This window comes from Rattus norvegicus, chromosome 6, assembly GCF_036323735.1.
Source record: "Rattus norvegicus strain BN/NHsdMcwi chromosome 6, GRCr8, whole genome shotgun sequence".
Classification (NCBI taxonomy): domain Eukaryota; kingdom Metazoa; phylum Chordata; class Mammalia; order Rodentia; family Muridae; genus Rattus; species Rattus norvegicus.
This window is the reverse complement of record NC_086024.1, coordinates 43,433,924-43,449,629: the sequence shown is the minus strand read 5'-3', so window position 1 is coordinate 43,449,629 and position 15,706 is coordinate 43,433,924. Positions and strand designations below refer to the sequence as shown.

Here is a 15,706-nt window from a genome sequence, read left to right as displayed (position 1 = left end):
GATTTTTCTTACTGAGCCATATTATTAATATGAAGATTACAATGTGAGGATTGTATCGTGTTTTTTATGGAATCACACAAAAAATTTACAGCAGTAGCAGGATGAATATTTATTTATAATATAACTATTGGAATAATTTTGCATAGCTATAAAGGAAACATACAGTCAAAAGTATCCTGGACAGATCATAATAGAACAACACCAAAACATAAAGATAATATTCCAGATTGGCTGTCACCCATCTTTAACATCAGAACTTGGAATACTAAGGCAGAGAGTGTGAGCTGAAGGCCACATGCTTACGCATGGTCTCATTTTCCTTTTAAAGAGGGTAAAGTGATTCCGAAAGAATTTGAACTGAAAATATAAAAGGAAAATAGACAACTGAGCCTGTTGATCAATGGCTGTCATACTAGCTGCTCTGTAGGATGAGGCAGAAGGTTCATAAGTTCAAGGTTTACTTAGACTGCATAGTGAGACTTTGTGTTAAAACAAAAAGTAAAGATGAGTTGGGTACAGCTCAGAGTCAGGAGACTTGTCTAGCAACTGTGAGATGTATTATTGATACCACAGGACAAAACTATAATAAACAAATAAAGAAGAGTCAGAGAATGAGATGTAAGTCCCATTCTACAGCATGAACCTGTACTTGATCCAACTTCTCTACTCAATCAACTCCCTTTATCTGCAGTGTTCCAAGTTCTAAACTCATTCTGAAACAAGGAAGCCACACTAGCCCTGTAGGTTCAAACACTACTCCTCACAGAGCGTTGCCAGGCTCCTTGGTGTTGAGGATATCAACCTTGGTCTTCAATTTTACATATATATCTATTATGGTAAGTAAGTAATTCCTAAAAATTTCTGACCAACTATTTCTTTCCCTCAGTAGACAACTATCGATGTAGGGAAAATTCCAAATGTATGTTGTAAACATCTTGAGTTTTCAAGGCATTAAAATTTTACTTCATATTTAATATATACTGAAATTAAAATAGGAGTTAAGGAGGTAATATTGTAATTTAACAGCATCTGGTGATTTATGGGTTTCTTTACTAAGACAAAACAAGATAAAAACACAGCCTTAAATGAATAACAGGATGTTTAGATCCTGTGGTGTTTCAGAGAAATTGGTTTATTTTATTTTATTTTATTCTTTGAATAGAAGAAGCTATATTCTAGGTTTTCAGGTTATTCACAGTCATGAAATAAAATTTCTGGGTGTTAGGTAAAGTCTTGATTGTAGTTTTCTGTGGTGAATATGTTTGCTTTGTTTGATTTTATTTCCATGGAAAAGCTATTATGTCTTCTGCAACCCTCAAGAGGATATTCCTTTTTAAACTGAAGTTCTTTAATTTCAGATGCATAAATTGGCTATAATTCAGAGTGAAATGTGTCATTGTGGTGTAACAGCATTACCAGTGTTCATAGATGTTAAATTACAAGCCATTCAGACTCTTCAAAGGAACCGTGCCTGTACATCGGGCAGCATATAATGAGAAAATTTATCTTTAATGTTTGGCTGCACAATCTATTTCTTGTCCTGGGACTCATTTAATTCATCATTTAAACCTGGTTCTAAATCTTCCGCTGGAAAGTGTTTCTAATGGGGCCAATCAAGACTGTCAAGTACTAGTCAATGGTACTTATTTCCTGGGAAAGTTTATGATTAAAATATGTCTAGGTCCTTAATATTATAATATTGGCTGAACAAATGTGGTGTAAACTACACTTTTTTAAAATGGTCATAATTATTACTAACATACGCCCAGCGTTAGCTCCTGATAGTCTTAGTTCTGCTTCTAAATTATCTTATTCCATAAAATTACTACTGCTTTACTTATGACTATTCTTTGCCAGTTGTTTTTAATTTATTGCCTACATTGCATAATACATTGAAATAAGAGTGACTTAACTCAATTCAGAGCTCAAGTAAGTTCTTAATCAATGGAGTAATATATTTTTCAATAGACTCATTCGTTTTTATTCTTTACAATATTATTGAATAACAAACCTAATACTCAACTCACATTTTTTGTAAAACTCAGTGCATGTTTTCTTTTTGTATTTTAAATTATGTACTTTATTATCTGAGATTATAATGTAATTACATCATTTCCCCTTATGACCATTTAAAGACGTGTATAATTCCATTGCTTTTAGCTCGAGGTCAGGCAGAACCTCAAGGTAGAAGAATGTGGTCAGTGTAAATGTTTACTTTGTTGCAGTCATGAACCAAAGAGAAAACTCTAAATCATGATAAGAAATTGTATGATAAATGGGTGTGTATTTAACTCCCCTCTCTCCACACACATATATGTAAATGTATATGTATATATGTGTATATACACACGTACACTTCTTAATTGTAGGGACATTTAAATGAAGATTTATTGTACGTTGTCTAGGGACAGATAGGTCAGATAGGTAACTTGTGTTCTTAATTGTCCTAAGACAATTTCTTTTCATGGTAACGTTGAACAGCATGTATGTTATGAGCATTCAAATAATATCCATGAATTTGTATGTGAAGGAATGAAAAGTAATCTTAACTAGATGACTGAATTTTATTCATTTTTAATAATTATTCAGGGAGATAAAAATGTTTATTCATGAGACCGATAAGGCAGCTACTATATTAGCTAGACACCTCCAAAGTCAACTTAAATAAAAGTCTTGGATCTAAAAGATCCTATATGTTATAGACTATGGTTGAAGGTCTCGTGTATGGCACAGATCCCTTTTAAGTTAGTGAACAATCTTAACCATAGTTTAACAAGCATATGTAAAAATAGATCAAGTTCAGTGACTCTTCACGTAGTAAACACACAGGTATGGGTACTTCAGAGACCGAGAGAAGAATGAGCGTGATGACAGAAATTTCAGACTGGCTAATAGCAGGATTGAAAGCACTTTGAGGAGTGTGGAAGTCTCTCCTACCATGTTGCTGCAGTCCTGAACAGAATTGAGATAAAGACATGTAAAGGAAACACCATAGTACATTGACAGTGACGTGTATTATTACTGTTATTTAAAGATATTTATGGCCACTTAAAAGAGAGCTAAGGAATCTCCTGTCATGTGACTATGATCCATAGAATGGTCATTTGAAGTCCATGCACTATATTTACGAAGTATACATGGGATTTCAAAACTAGGTCTGCACCCTCCCCTAAGTTAGCCTGGCCTCCTCCAGCAGTAGGGTGATGCTATTCAATGTTTCTGTAAGGCTGGGTTTAGATAATAGTCTATCAAGCTACACTTTTCAGAGTTCTATTCCTCCAACTAAGGTCCAGTGGCTTTATGATAGCAAAAATAATTTCATTAATGGCCTCCATTCTGTCCGTTTTAGACCACTGACATAGCCCTTTTAGTACCTACCCCCGGTTTTGCTTTTTATGGGGAAGATTTGTCACAATTTCTTTTTGTTAGGAGCAGCCTTTCTAAACCTTATTGTTAGATAAAATTAAGAATCCACAACTTAGTGTTGGGTTTCTGTCACATAAATAGAAATTGAGGAGTTATATCTCAGTGATAGAACACTTTACCACTCTGTGCCTAAAGCCATGAGTTCAATGCCTAGCACTCATAAAGATTTGAAGAAGAGGAGGAGGAAGAGGAGAGGAAGACAGAAGGAGAAGATGAAGAGAAGAAGAAATAAAATTAGAAGAATAAATAAACATGGAAACCTTAAGTAAACAGAAAAATTCAAAAAAAATTTAAACTCAAACTGAATTTTCAAATACAGCATAATAATAAGGGTCATTACTGCAATTCAAGGTTTGGAGTGCTTACTGTTAGTATATTAATTATCTGATGTGGAAACCGTTTAGTCTTTTCTTGAGTTATTAATTTAAAAGCATTCAAATTACTGATGCATGATTAAAAATATACTGCAGTAGTTGTATGTCCATCCATTTTGAAGCAGATTCATCTGTTGGTATTGGCTATTTTGAGAGTTAGTGTTTATTCACAAACTGAGAAGATCATTCGACTTTGGCAATACAGGCCTTGATACAATTTCTGTTCCACTGGGTAAATTTAAAGTACTTTAATTTTTGCACAGAAGATTTAATATTTTTTTCATGAAATCAGATGTTATTGGAGGAATGGCAAGGCTCCTAGAACTGTCATAAGTAATGGGGGAGATTTATAACCCAACCAATAATCAATGTTTTACTTCCTTCCAGAACTCTGATGCTTACTGCATCCTACATCTCAGTTTTTGTATCTGTATCTTATAAAGTTTCCCTTTTATCCAATTTTCCAAATTGTAATAAAAACTTAAGTGCCTCTTTTTATCCTGCCTTATATTTTCATACTATATTCCTGCCATTTTGGAGGATTCCCTTAAGATGTGAAAGCAAACACTCACCATAGAATAGACCGTTTCTGTAAATCACCATGACCAACCCGATTTAAATGTGTCTCTATGTACAATCTAACAGTCTCATTTCCCAGATGCTATACGAAACTTTCCCCCCCTCCACTGACTCCATGTAGTCAGTAGTCTAGATTAACTCCATGTCCTTTCAAAATGTTCCCATTTCTACAAACTCTGCTCACTTCACATGAGGCTAGATCTGAATTCTGAGGCAAGTGCTAAGAAGTTATCTGTGATGGGTTATAGAATTATTATGATACATTGGTAGACAAGGAAAGGAAAAGTGAGATCTAATATTGGCAGGGAAAACTGCCTTTTAATCATTTGTATTGATATCTGTAGATGATTGCTACTCTCAGCTTTGACTAACGAAGCTTCTTTGCCATGGCTGAGGGTTGACTAATAACTGCTCTAAGGGCAAAGTTAGGGGACTATTGTCTGCACAGTCCTAAAGAAGACAGATCACCTACTCTTGGCCCATGAAACATCGTGGAAAAAGGGATTGAAAGCATATAAGTATGAGAGGAGGAGAATGGCTATGACCCATGCTTTCTGCATATCACGTGGTACCCGTGACTATGTATTCAAAGCTGCATAAAGTCAACAAGGTATTTAGTAAGAGGGGATGACTTGGTGACACAGGAGGACAAAGGAGGGAGAAGAGAAGATATTGAAGGAGGTGAATGTGGTCACTATCTGTAGTGTATGTGTAAGAATTCCTCAAAAATTCAATGTAAAATGTATAAAAAATTAAAAAGTGTCTGATAGTGACAGATGTAATAAAATGAAAGAATGTTCATACTGCAATTTTAAAATTTGTTATTTTATATCAATGTCTAATCTAGTAGTAATAAGAAACCGGTCTACCATTGATGCTTTGTACTAAAAACTATTGTTTATGACACTGAACTTCAGAGCTTCTAATGTAGCTCGCCATCATTTTAAATGGGAGTCTTCACAGGTGATTTTCACTGTATTTCCTTGACACAGAATCATATCATGATATCCAGGCTGGCAACTCATACTCAAGCAATCATCCTGCCTCAGTCTTCCAAGTAGCTAGAATATATCTATGTCTAAGGCTTCAGACTTTATATTTGGTTGTTTTATTAAAATGATAGTGGAAATTCAAACAACCTTTAACATCCACTGAACAATTTAGAGTGTTTTAAAATTAAAATAGTAACTGTGAACATAGGAAAGCCATAACTCAGAGGATATGCTTTATATTCACAGCACCAGGATAGCATGATGGACAAATGATTAATCCAACTACTTTTGAAATTAGACAGTGTAGGAGGCACAGAGAGTACAGTCTGAAGTTGCGGTGAAACACCAAGATATAGCTTGTAATAACATGGGTTTGCTTTATTTTACTGTTTCTTTAGAAAAAGAAAAGACTCATTTGGTTCCCGGATTTCCTCACTGTATAAAATTTGCTGCTCTGGATATGAACAAGTAAGAGGGAATAAGAGAATCACATATTTTGGACACATAAGTCTCAGATATTTTTTGCCAAATTGGTATTGAATTTCAAAATTGAGAGTTGAACCTATGAATGAACAGTATCTATGGGAATAATTCAATCTCTCGTCGTTTTCTGAGTTGTTATCTTAATGTTAAATAAGGCTGAGGAGCATTTTCTAGAGTTACTATATTTCACTTCCACTGGGCAAAGGATGGTGGGTAGCATTATGGAATGCATAAAGATAAGGTTAGTAATTCTTATGTGCATAAATTTTGAGTTTTTGAAGCAAAATATTATAGTTTCCATTTAAAATGCATTTAATCAAACACAGGCCCAGGTATGTAGGTTGTCTGACTTTGCAAGCTTTCCAGCTCAAAAAAAAAAAAAAAAAAAAAAAAAAAACCCGATGTATAAACAGAACAGATTTGCAGGAAAAAAATTATGTATTTTACTTGTACAGCAAGAACTCTGTATGCAATAAATAAGTGTTCATTTACTTCAATTTGCTGACAATAATCTCAGGAAATGATGATTTATCTTAGCAATATTCATGCTGAAATTTGTTTATAAAATATGTAAACAAGCAAAGGCTATATTTCCAAATTTAATATGTTGGCTTGCTGGAATTGAAACTGTTACCAGGTAGGTGACAAATTAATCAACAGCTTGATATACAGTGCAGTCCAACAACTAAGTTAGCTTTCGGCACTTATAAGTCACTTGCATTACTGCCCAGATTGAAATTATCACCTCAGTGGCCTAGTCTATTCCATCAACATTACTCCGTAGACCAACTGTCAACCTTAAGGTCTGCTGTGGCCACCATTCTCATTTGTATTTAATTAGCGAATGAATTGATATATATTTATCAGGTGTATTAAGATGAATGCATTTCTATTGAGTTATTTTACCCTTGCCCTAATTATACTGGACATGTTTTCAAAGGATAAAAAAAGACAATGAATTCGGGAAACAAAAGCATGGGAAAATTATCTGATAATTACACTTAAGTCAATTTTAATCATTTTTTTTCTTTCTAGAATTTCAGACTGGCTAGAAGTCATTTAAATGTTTTAACAAATTTTTGACTATTTACTGTCTAAAGCAGACTACAATAGGCTCATAAGCTACAATGTAGATAAAAGAGTCTTCCTTCCAACAGAGAGCTTAAGGAAGGAAATACAAAATTGAACAGTCATTTCACCAATACCCTGGTTTTCTACTTCAGCAAGCTGTAGGTATTAGGGATGTAGCATTCGGTGACAATTAGGCATGGAAATTGTTTCATTTAATATTATTTTAAATGAAATCTCGGTGAAAAGTGAGCTCCAGGAAAGTGAGAGACCATGTCTCAAAACTTAAGGGAGCAAGTAATGAAGACAGACATACAATGCCAGTTCCTCGCTTCCACATGCACACAGATATGCAGGTATACACAAAACATACAAACAGACAAGCATATACATACACATTCTCCAGCTTCCACTCCTCTAAACACTGAATGGCCCACCCAAAGCAGAAATATTGAGTCCATTACTGTGTCATTTTTAAATACTGAGCTAGACTTAGCGGGACAAGAACATGGTTCTTTCCATTTTTAACTGGATAATACCAATAATTAACTCATCTTTTATTCAAAATCTATTCAAACATTTTCCTTTCAAAACTACAATAATTGAAAGCGTCTATAATTCAGAATAATTCAATGTTTTCTTTTGATGGCAGTAGTTCCAGGTAAGTTAATTTAGAAAGATTTTAAGACTCTGGCCTTGTTTCCAATATTTATAGCATAGAAAATAGATTAAATAATCTAATATCCAGATTTAAGCATTTCAAAAATTTTATGTGTATGATTACTTTTTTCTGAACATGTATGTATGCACCATGTAAGTGCTTGTTGTCCACAGAGGCCAAAAGAGAGATTTCCATCCCCTGGCACCAAAGGTACTGATGACTATAATTTATTACATGCAGAGTAGGAACTTGCCGGTTGTCCTCTACAATATTTGTGTGTGATTTCTCAGCCCTATGATATATTTCCGTAAGACCTCTTGTATATTTGAATCTACTTAGAAGAGTGTGACAGCACTTTTAGAGAAAGTACTAGTAATGAAGAAGAGGAGCCAATAAACTACATGTCATATTTGGAAAGAATTAAATTCCTATCCTTTTAAATTTAATCCTTTTACTGAATCACTTTGATAAATTATCAGAGAGGACATGCCCTCCTGTGGTCTCTACATAGGGTGCAAGCATACTCAGAGATATTTGAAATGCCAAGAACAGAATGCCCGCTGAGGCAAGAGAACAGGATGTGTATACTTCTAAGCAGAGGCAGTAGGATCTTAAAGTTCAAAGGCAGCCTGGACTACAAAGGGAGACCTTCTCAAACTAGAACACTGTACAGCTGCTGCAGCTGACTCCTAAATGTGCGTATTTATATACGCATCGTGCCCTCTGCTTCAGACAGACAGAAGTTCTTACTTCGCTGTTGCATGGGTGATATGGAACATGCCTCTGGTAAGGCACTTTTAAGATCAAAATAGCAAAAGAGCTACAATTTTCATGTTGTGAAGTAGAAAGCACTATGTAATTGTTTACCTATGTATCATATCAATGAAAAATGCAAAATCCTGAATAATGAAACTGTATACAAATGAAACAGCTAAGAGTTTAAATATCTCCCCACATGCAGAGCACAGGAGAGTCATTGATGGAACAGAAATTAAGCTTCTCCTCATCACCCAGGATGCTTTTGGTCCTTGCAGGCTATTGTGCTTTTAAAATGTGAATTTTGTTACTTAACTTTTTGCTCCCAAATTTCATGCTCCTCTCAATTATGTGGCAAATTCTTTAGTGAATTTAGTGGTTTACAAAGGGTCGTTTTTTCCTGTGTTTAGATCCTGGGATAAACAGAAAGGGAAAGCAAACAAACAGAAACTCCTCATAGAGGAAAGGAAAACTTTTGAATAGATTTTGAAAAAAAGATGAGTTAATTATTGGTATTATCCAGTTAAAAATAGAAAGAACCACGTTCTTGTCCCTCTAACTCTAGTTCAGCATTTAAAATGACATGGTAATGGACTCAATATTTCTGTTTTAAGTGGACCGTTCAGTGTTTAGATTGTTCCCAAGAAATCAATCACAGATCACAAAAGTAACTTTCATCTAGTGTACTTGTCCACCTAGTCAATAAATTCATTGGGCAAGGAGTGCCCATTTCCGGAGCCAGGTCTAATCAGCCGTGGGAAGTTATCTGTCTAGAATGCAAGATGTGCTTCATGTTTATTCGATCAGGACAGGCGATTTTCTGCATGAACTCCCTAGACTTTTTTTTCTTTTGCCAGTGTTGTCATCTAACAATGTAATATTTTCAAGTTCAGTAAAGCACAGTGAAGGCATTATACTAAAACATACTTGCTTTCAGCAATTGTAATACTCTCGCGAAGGTGAAACTTTTTCATGCATATTATTGAGCATAGAGAGATGAAATCTTATTTTAAAAGAACGTTGAGGATACTTCTTTCATTTGAGCCAAATGAAGAGAATTTTCTCTTAAAGTTGTACGACAGAGAAATGGGATGCGAGTGGAAATGTAAAAAATGTTGAAAAGAACAAAGGTAAGGAAGAAGTACTCCCTTGGTCAATTCGTGGAGGCAACAGTTAAAATTCTAGGCAGAAATGAGAACTCCCAATGAGGAATTCACAAAGTTACATGTATTAAATATAGGCAGACTGGCAGGAACCAAAACTGTCCTCATCTTAATATCAAGATCCAAGACAACATTTAAACACAAAGGGTTTCTTTGGAGCCTCTCTATATTGCTATATTGTCCTATGTTTCTTTTTATAAAGGTACTATGTGGTTCTTTGGGTACTAAGCCTTATATTATGAATTGAAATTGAGTTGAGAAATGTTTCTGGCTTTACTGTTGTTGTTACAAAGTCAATTTCACTATCTAAGGCCTTTTTGCTTCAGTACTAAGCATCAACAATAGACATTTAGTAAGGGGACAAATAATGATCTTATTCTCTCATGATTTTTCTGTTTCTATGAAGAATGTCTTGGCTTTGCAATAAAGGTTTGTTAAACCAATAGACTACCTTTAGTAATGCAGATACTATTTATTTAACAATATTTATCCTCTCACACTATAAATATGATAGATTTTTCTCATTCCTTATGCTTTTGATTTGCTTTATTGACTTTTTAATGAAAATTACATTATCAATGCAGAGAGATTTTTGGCTTCCTTGGTTAAATATTTTTATCATTTATGGCCCCATTCTGATCTTCCCACCTAATACTAATGCTTGAGTTGAAGAAATCATCACCTGACACTGATGCCAGGTTTATAATACCAAACATTTAAAAATAAAAAAGGCGGTAATACGGGTAGCTCCAGCCACATATGTAGCAGAGAATGGCCTTGTTGAGCATCAGTGGGAGGAGAAGCCCTTGGTCCTGTAAAGGTTTGATGTCCCAGTGTAGGGGAATGCCAGGGCAGGGAGGTGGGAGGGAGTGGTGTGTGGGTGGGGAAACACCCTCATAGGAGCTGGGGAGGAGGTATGGGATAAAGGGTATCTGGACAGGAAACTGGGAAAGGGGATAACATTTAAAATGTAAATAAAGAAAATATTCAAGAAAAAAGTTTCTCAACTTCTATACTTAGTATAACTTCATAGTATCCTAAGTTTGATGTGTTATCTGTTGCTGTAAAAATATAAAAAATGCTGTCTTTTATCCCACAATAGATCTAGCACCATAGTACCCCAAGACATCTTCATCTCAGTCAGCAAAGCATCTCACCTGCTTTGCTCCATCCCATATCACACTGCCAATGACTACCCTCTGAGCCTGGCAACAATCTCTCTACCCCTCTACTTCCCAAGGCAGGTTGTCACCCTGTCAGATATATATGTCACACAATTATGTGGCAGTCCAATGTCTCCAGCCATCACAAACTCTCTTGAATTCAATTAAATCGCCACATGAAAGAACACACAACACAATAACCTCGATCCAATTGATAATATATAATTGCCCACCTAGACGTACAAAGCCCTGTACACATCCATCCCTTAAAAATATTCATGTATCAGTAATTTGTGACATTTTATTGTTCCATTATGTTTTATTACATGGGATACCACAAGTTATTTCACTGGATGCTACCTGGGCGAAGGCCACTGTATCTGTTCCATGTTCTCTTTCTATTAAAAGAGCTGTTACTTTGCATTTTGAATTTTTTTATGTGAACATTTGTTTTCCCTATAACAAACTCCTAAGAATGTATTTGCAACATTTTATAGGGGAAAAAGTTTCTTTTGAAAGAAAATAATAGGGAACCCAGGAGATAGCTGCGTAAGTCCTGGGACATGAGCTTAAACCCCTAGTGCTGTGTAACTGCTCTCCCCTTTTCAAGCTCCTGACATCTTCTCTTGACAACTCCTTCCTGCTCTCTCTTCAGTTTTATGTTGTTCTTCTGTTTTATGTTCTCGACTCATGAACTTGGATTCTCAATTGGATACTTTTATCCATGTCTAATGGACGAACCAAATTGCCATCGTACATTTCTTCTCAGTCTTGTTTGACATACATTGTCTCTTCATTTTCATCTATTCCTAAAAATTTTGTATCTCAGTACTTCATTTTTTAAACAACGGTCTTATTTTACTTCTAGGTCAAAAACACTTTCAGAGTATTCCCTTCGATGAGTATCAGAATGCCCTACATAGTGAGGGACGTGGCTATTTGGGCAAATATCAAATGAGCAAATTGGTGTGCTTGTGTAGGTATTCTGTATGTGAAAAGCAAGCATAGCATACATGTCTCCATTTTATTGTATGTATATAAGTTATTTCCCTGCATGCATTACTATGCACCACATGCATGCTGTATCCATGGAGACCAGAAGTGAGTACCAGGTACCCCGGAAATGAAGCTGCTGATAGTTGTGAGCTTCCAAGTGAGCAGTGTAAGTTTAGGAGCTCAGGTTACCTGAGAGAGTAGTCAGTGCTCTAACTACTTGGCCATCTTCCCAGCCACATCCTTCGTGTCTTCTCACACGCCGTTCTTTCGTCTCCAATCACATTCTTTCAGTATAATATTTTAGCTTACTATTTTATCAATTCATTTGGCTAATCTGTCTTTTTATACATGCATTTATTTTCTATTTAAAATTATTATACATTATTAATTTGAGCTATGGCTCCTAGTTTATGAATTTGTTTTCTGTCCTCACCTTCTAATTTCTGTACTTTTATTTTCATGCTTTACTTGCATAACTACAGTATATTTTGCATAACATTGTTATTTACTTGTTGCAACTTTTAGCATACTAATTTGAACAGTTCCATAGTGGTTGCCTCCACTTTACCATATAAAAATAAAAGTTATCACAATCTACATGTATTCATGTCTAATCACAATGTAGACCTATAAAATATTTCCACAAAGAGTCAATTACACTTATCAAATACTGTATTCACATGTAATCATCCTATTATTGTTTTATCTTTTTTAATTAAAATAAAATATTACACATCTGGTTGTACAAGTCTGTAATTCAAGCTGTGAAAGAGATTGAAGATGGAAATTGCAAGGTTGAAGAAATCTATTGGTGGGGTTGGGGTTTTAGCTCAGTGGTAGAGCTCTTGCCTAGCAAGCATAAGGCCCTGGGTTCGGTCCTCAGCTCCAAAAAAAAAAAAAAAATTGGCTACAGAGAATATTCAAGGCCAACCAAGACAACTTAAACTTCATCTCAAAATGCGAGAAGTATGGATCTAGTTCAGTGGGAGAGTACTTGCCTTGATCATGTAGAAGACACACAGTTAAATGCCCAGCACTCAAAAAAATATAGAATAAAACAAAAATCAAATATGACACTGTAAAGTCAGCCTACTTTATTAGCACATTTTCACTCCTTCTGTGGATCTTCCTTTTGTGGGTCTTAAGTGGAAGGACATGTGGTTTTGTTGGGGCATGATCCTTTTAAAGCATGTCTATGGCTAGCCCTCTATGGTTGCTCTTTGGGTAACAGAATCTCTCATGTTTATTTCTCAAGAATTTCTTTGATTTTATTCATTCAAGAAATCTGGCAACACAGTCTAGGATATGGAGTTAATTTCTATGCACTTTGGGTGCCTGAAAGACACCTGACAGGGTCTTTTTGCTTCCCTGCCTTTCTATGAGAGACTTTGTACAATTTTACTGTGTGTTTCCTTATGCATAATGGGTCCTGCGCCTTGGTGTTTTTCACATCATTTCTGTTCCAAAAATTTAGTATTTAATTTTACCAACTGGTAAATTTCTTTGATTTCTCTTGTTCGTTCTCTCAAAGCACTTTGAATCTTACCACCTTGAAAACTTCATAAGACATTCTTCAAATGCATTTTTTTGTTCTCCTAGTGAACATTACTTCTTTCTGTGATTCACATGATTGGGAACGTTCAGTCTTTTGTTATTATGCACAAATCTCCAGGGCTCTGCTCTGCATTGTTATCTCATATCCCAGCATTCACTTCTCATAAACACTCCTGTGCTCTCCTTGCAGGTACTGATTCTGACATCTCTCATCTTCTGGCTTCTCTTTAACCTGTTTAATCGGAGACTTAAGGATCAAAGTATTAGATATTTTAAATACATAATCTCTACTTACTTCTTTTTCTATTGCTTTGCCTTATTTATTCTATTGCCCAAGGCACTGGATCAGAGAAGGACATTTCTACACAGAATTTCCATGGAAAGTCTCCAGCTCTTTGTGCTTTTCCTTTCCATGCAGAACATTTTACTCTGATTTGGGACTGGACGGTTTGTTTGGATAAGAGCTGTTAGTAAAAGTAGCTCAAATACAGGCTTTACAAAAACAAACAGCAAAAACTCAACCACACAAACAAAAAGCAAAAACAAACTGTGTATTTGCACTTTCATCTCTGCTGGTGCCATGAGAACTCTATATAAAATTATGTCTACCAAATCCATGCTATCGTTGCCAGGTGACAAACACGTTCCAGACATGGAAATACCTCCATTCAGGGTGGTATTTCTGCTCAATAGCTAGGGCTCACAGCAGAAGCGGAAGCTGGAGCAGCCAAGATGAGACTATTAATGCCTTGCACAAGGCTGCTGATCATCACTAGGCAGCGAGCTAAAATCTGTAAATGACTGAGTGAATACACACTACTACATATAATATTGTTTTATATATTTTGTTTATGACACATGTATCTACATAACTGATAAACTATATCTTTACTTTGAGAAATTGAATGTCAACTTGGAGAATTATTAAATGTTTTTATTCTAAATTTCAATTGAAACAATTTACTGTGTAAATGTATGAAATTGTAAAGACTACATGAACAAAAGAATACTCCGTTGTTTTTATCATGTGCTTGGTTTTTCCCATAATATGGTTATGGATTAACAGGCTAAATATCAATCTTATAGCACTTCGCTATCTGATAAACTTCTCCAACACTTACTGTTATAAAACAGCACACCAAATAAATTTCTAAGCATTATGTAGGTGAATAATTTAGTTGGCTCTCCCACACACTTCATCTGCTGCTACAGTCCCCTGCCAATCAGAGAGGCACTTCCTTACCAAATTACTAAAACTCAGTAGTTTTGCTAGTATTTATTCAAATAAATAAATACAAACAAACAAAATACCTATCCCCACAAAAATGTGCCCCTATGTCTTAGGGGTGTAGCTCAGTGGTAGAGCTCTTGCCAAGGATGTATGTATGCCTTATATTAACAGGAAGACCTAAAACTTGCCCCTTGAAATTAATATCAGCTTCATTTATCACTTCTAAAACAGAAAGAGCCTGAAATCAACCTACAAGAAGTTTGGGAAGTAGATGTGTAAATTAGCATTGCAAATTCAGTCGGCAAATATGCAACACTAACTCAGATAGCATATTGCACAACATGATAAACAAAACAGTCATCAAGCTCAGAATGGTCACAGGGCATTTAAATGCCTATTTCTACATGAAAATAGCCATCTCTTTCATTAGTACAATTTTATTTGTTTGTTTTTGTTTACTCATTTACATCCTGATTCCTGCCACCAGCTCTCAAGCCCACCATTACACAGTAGCTCCTCCCCTATACATCCTTTGTCCTCTGGAACAGTAGAGGCAACCCCTGAATACACTCCCCTTTTCCCCCTTCACAGCAAATAAAGTCTCTACAAGGTAGGCTATCCCCTCTCACTGAGGTCAGGTAAGGCTGCCCAGTTAGGGGAACTTATTCCACAGACAGGCAACAGCTTTAGGGATAGCCCCCACTAGCATTGCTAAGGGACCAATGTGAAGACCAAGCTACACATCTGCTTCTTATGTGTGGAGGGCCTCTGTCCAGCCTATGTGTGCTTTTCAATTGGTGGTTGCATGTCTCTGAGAGCCTACAAGGTTCCAGATTAGGTGACTGTAGTTGATCTTCCTGTAGAATCCCTACCCCATTCAAGGTCCTCAATTTTGCCACAACTATTCCATGAGTCCCCAAGCTCGGTCCAATATTTAGCTGTGGATCTCTGCACTTGTTTCAGTCAGCTGTGAGGAGAAACCTCTCAGGACAGTTATGCTAAGCTTTTGGCTGCAAGCATCATTAATAGTGTCAGGGATCAATGCTTTCCTATATAATAGGTCTCAAAATGATCCAGTTGTGGTTTGGCCATTCCCCCAATCTCTGTTCCATCCCCCATCCTGTTCCTGTAGTTCTGGTAGACAGGATAAATTTTAGTTCAAAAGTTTTGTGGGTGGGTTGGTGTCCCTATCTCAAACATGGTGTTCCTGCCTGGTTACAGAAGGAACCTATCTCTTCAGGTTCTACATTTCCACTGTTG

General features: G+C 35.9%; 1 long non-coding RNA gene across 2 annotated transcripts in view; it reads left to right on the top strand.

Moving 5' to 3' along the window:
- The first annotated feature begins 278 nt into the window (after positions 1 to 278).
- Positions 279 to 15,706, top strand: part of LOC108351206 (uncharacterized) — a 78,658-nt gene continuing 63,230 nt past the window's right edge. Inside the window, exons 1-2 of one of the 2 annotated variants that reach the window (XR_001838337.3) lie at positions 279 to 836; positions 5,770 to 5,839. This is a non-coding gene — a long non-coding RNA (uncharacterized LOC108351206). The remainder of the gene's footprint in view (positions 837 to 5,769; positions 5,840 to 15,706) is intronic. The other variant, XR_005505812.2, reaches the window with a different exon arrangement.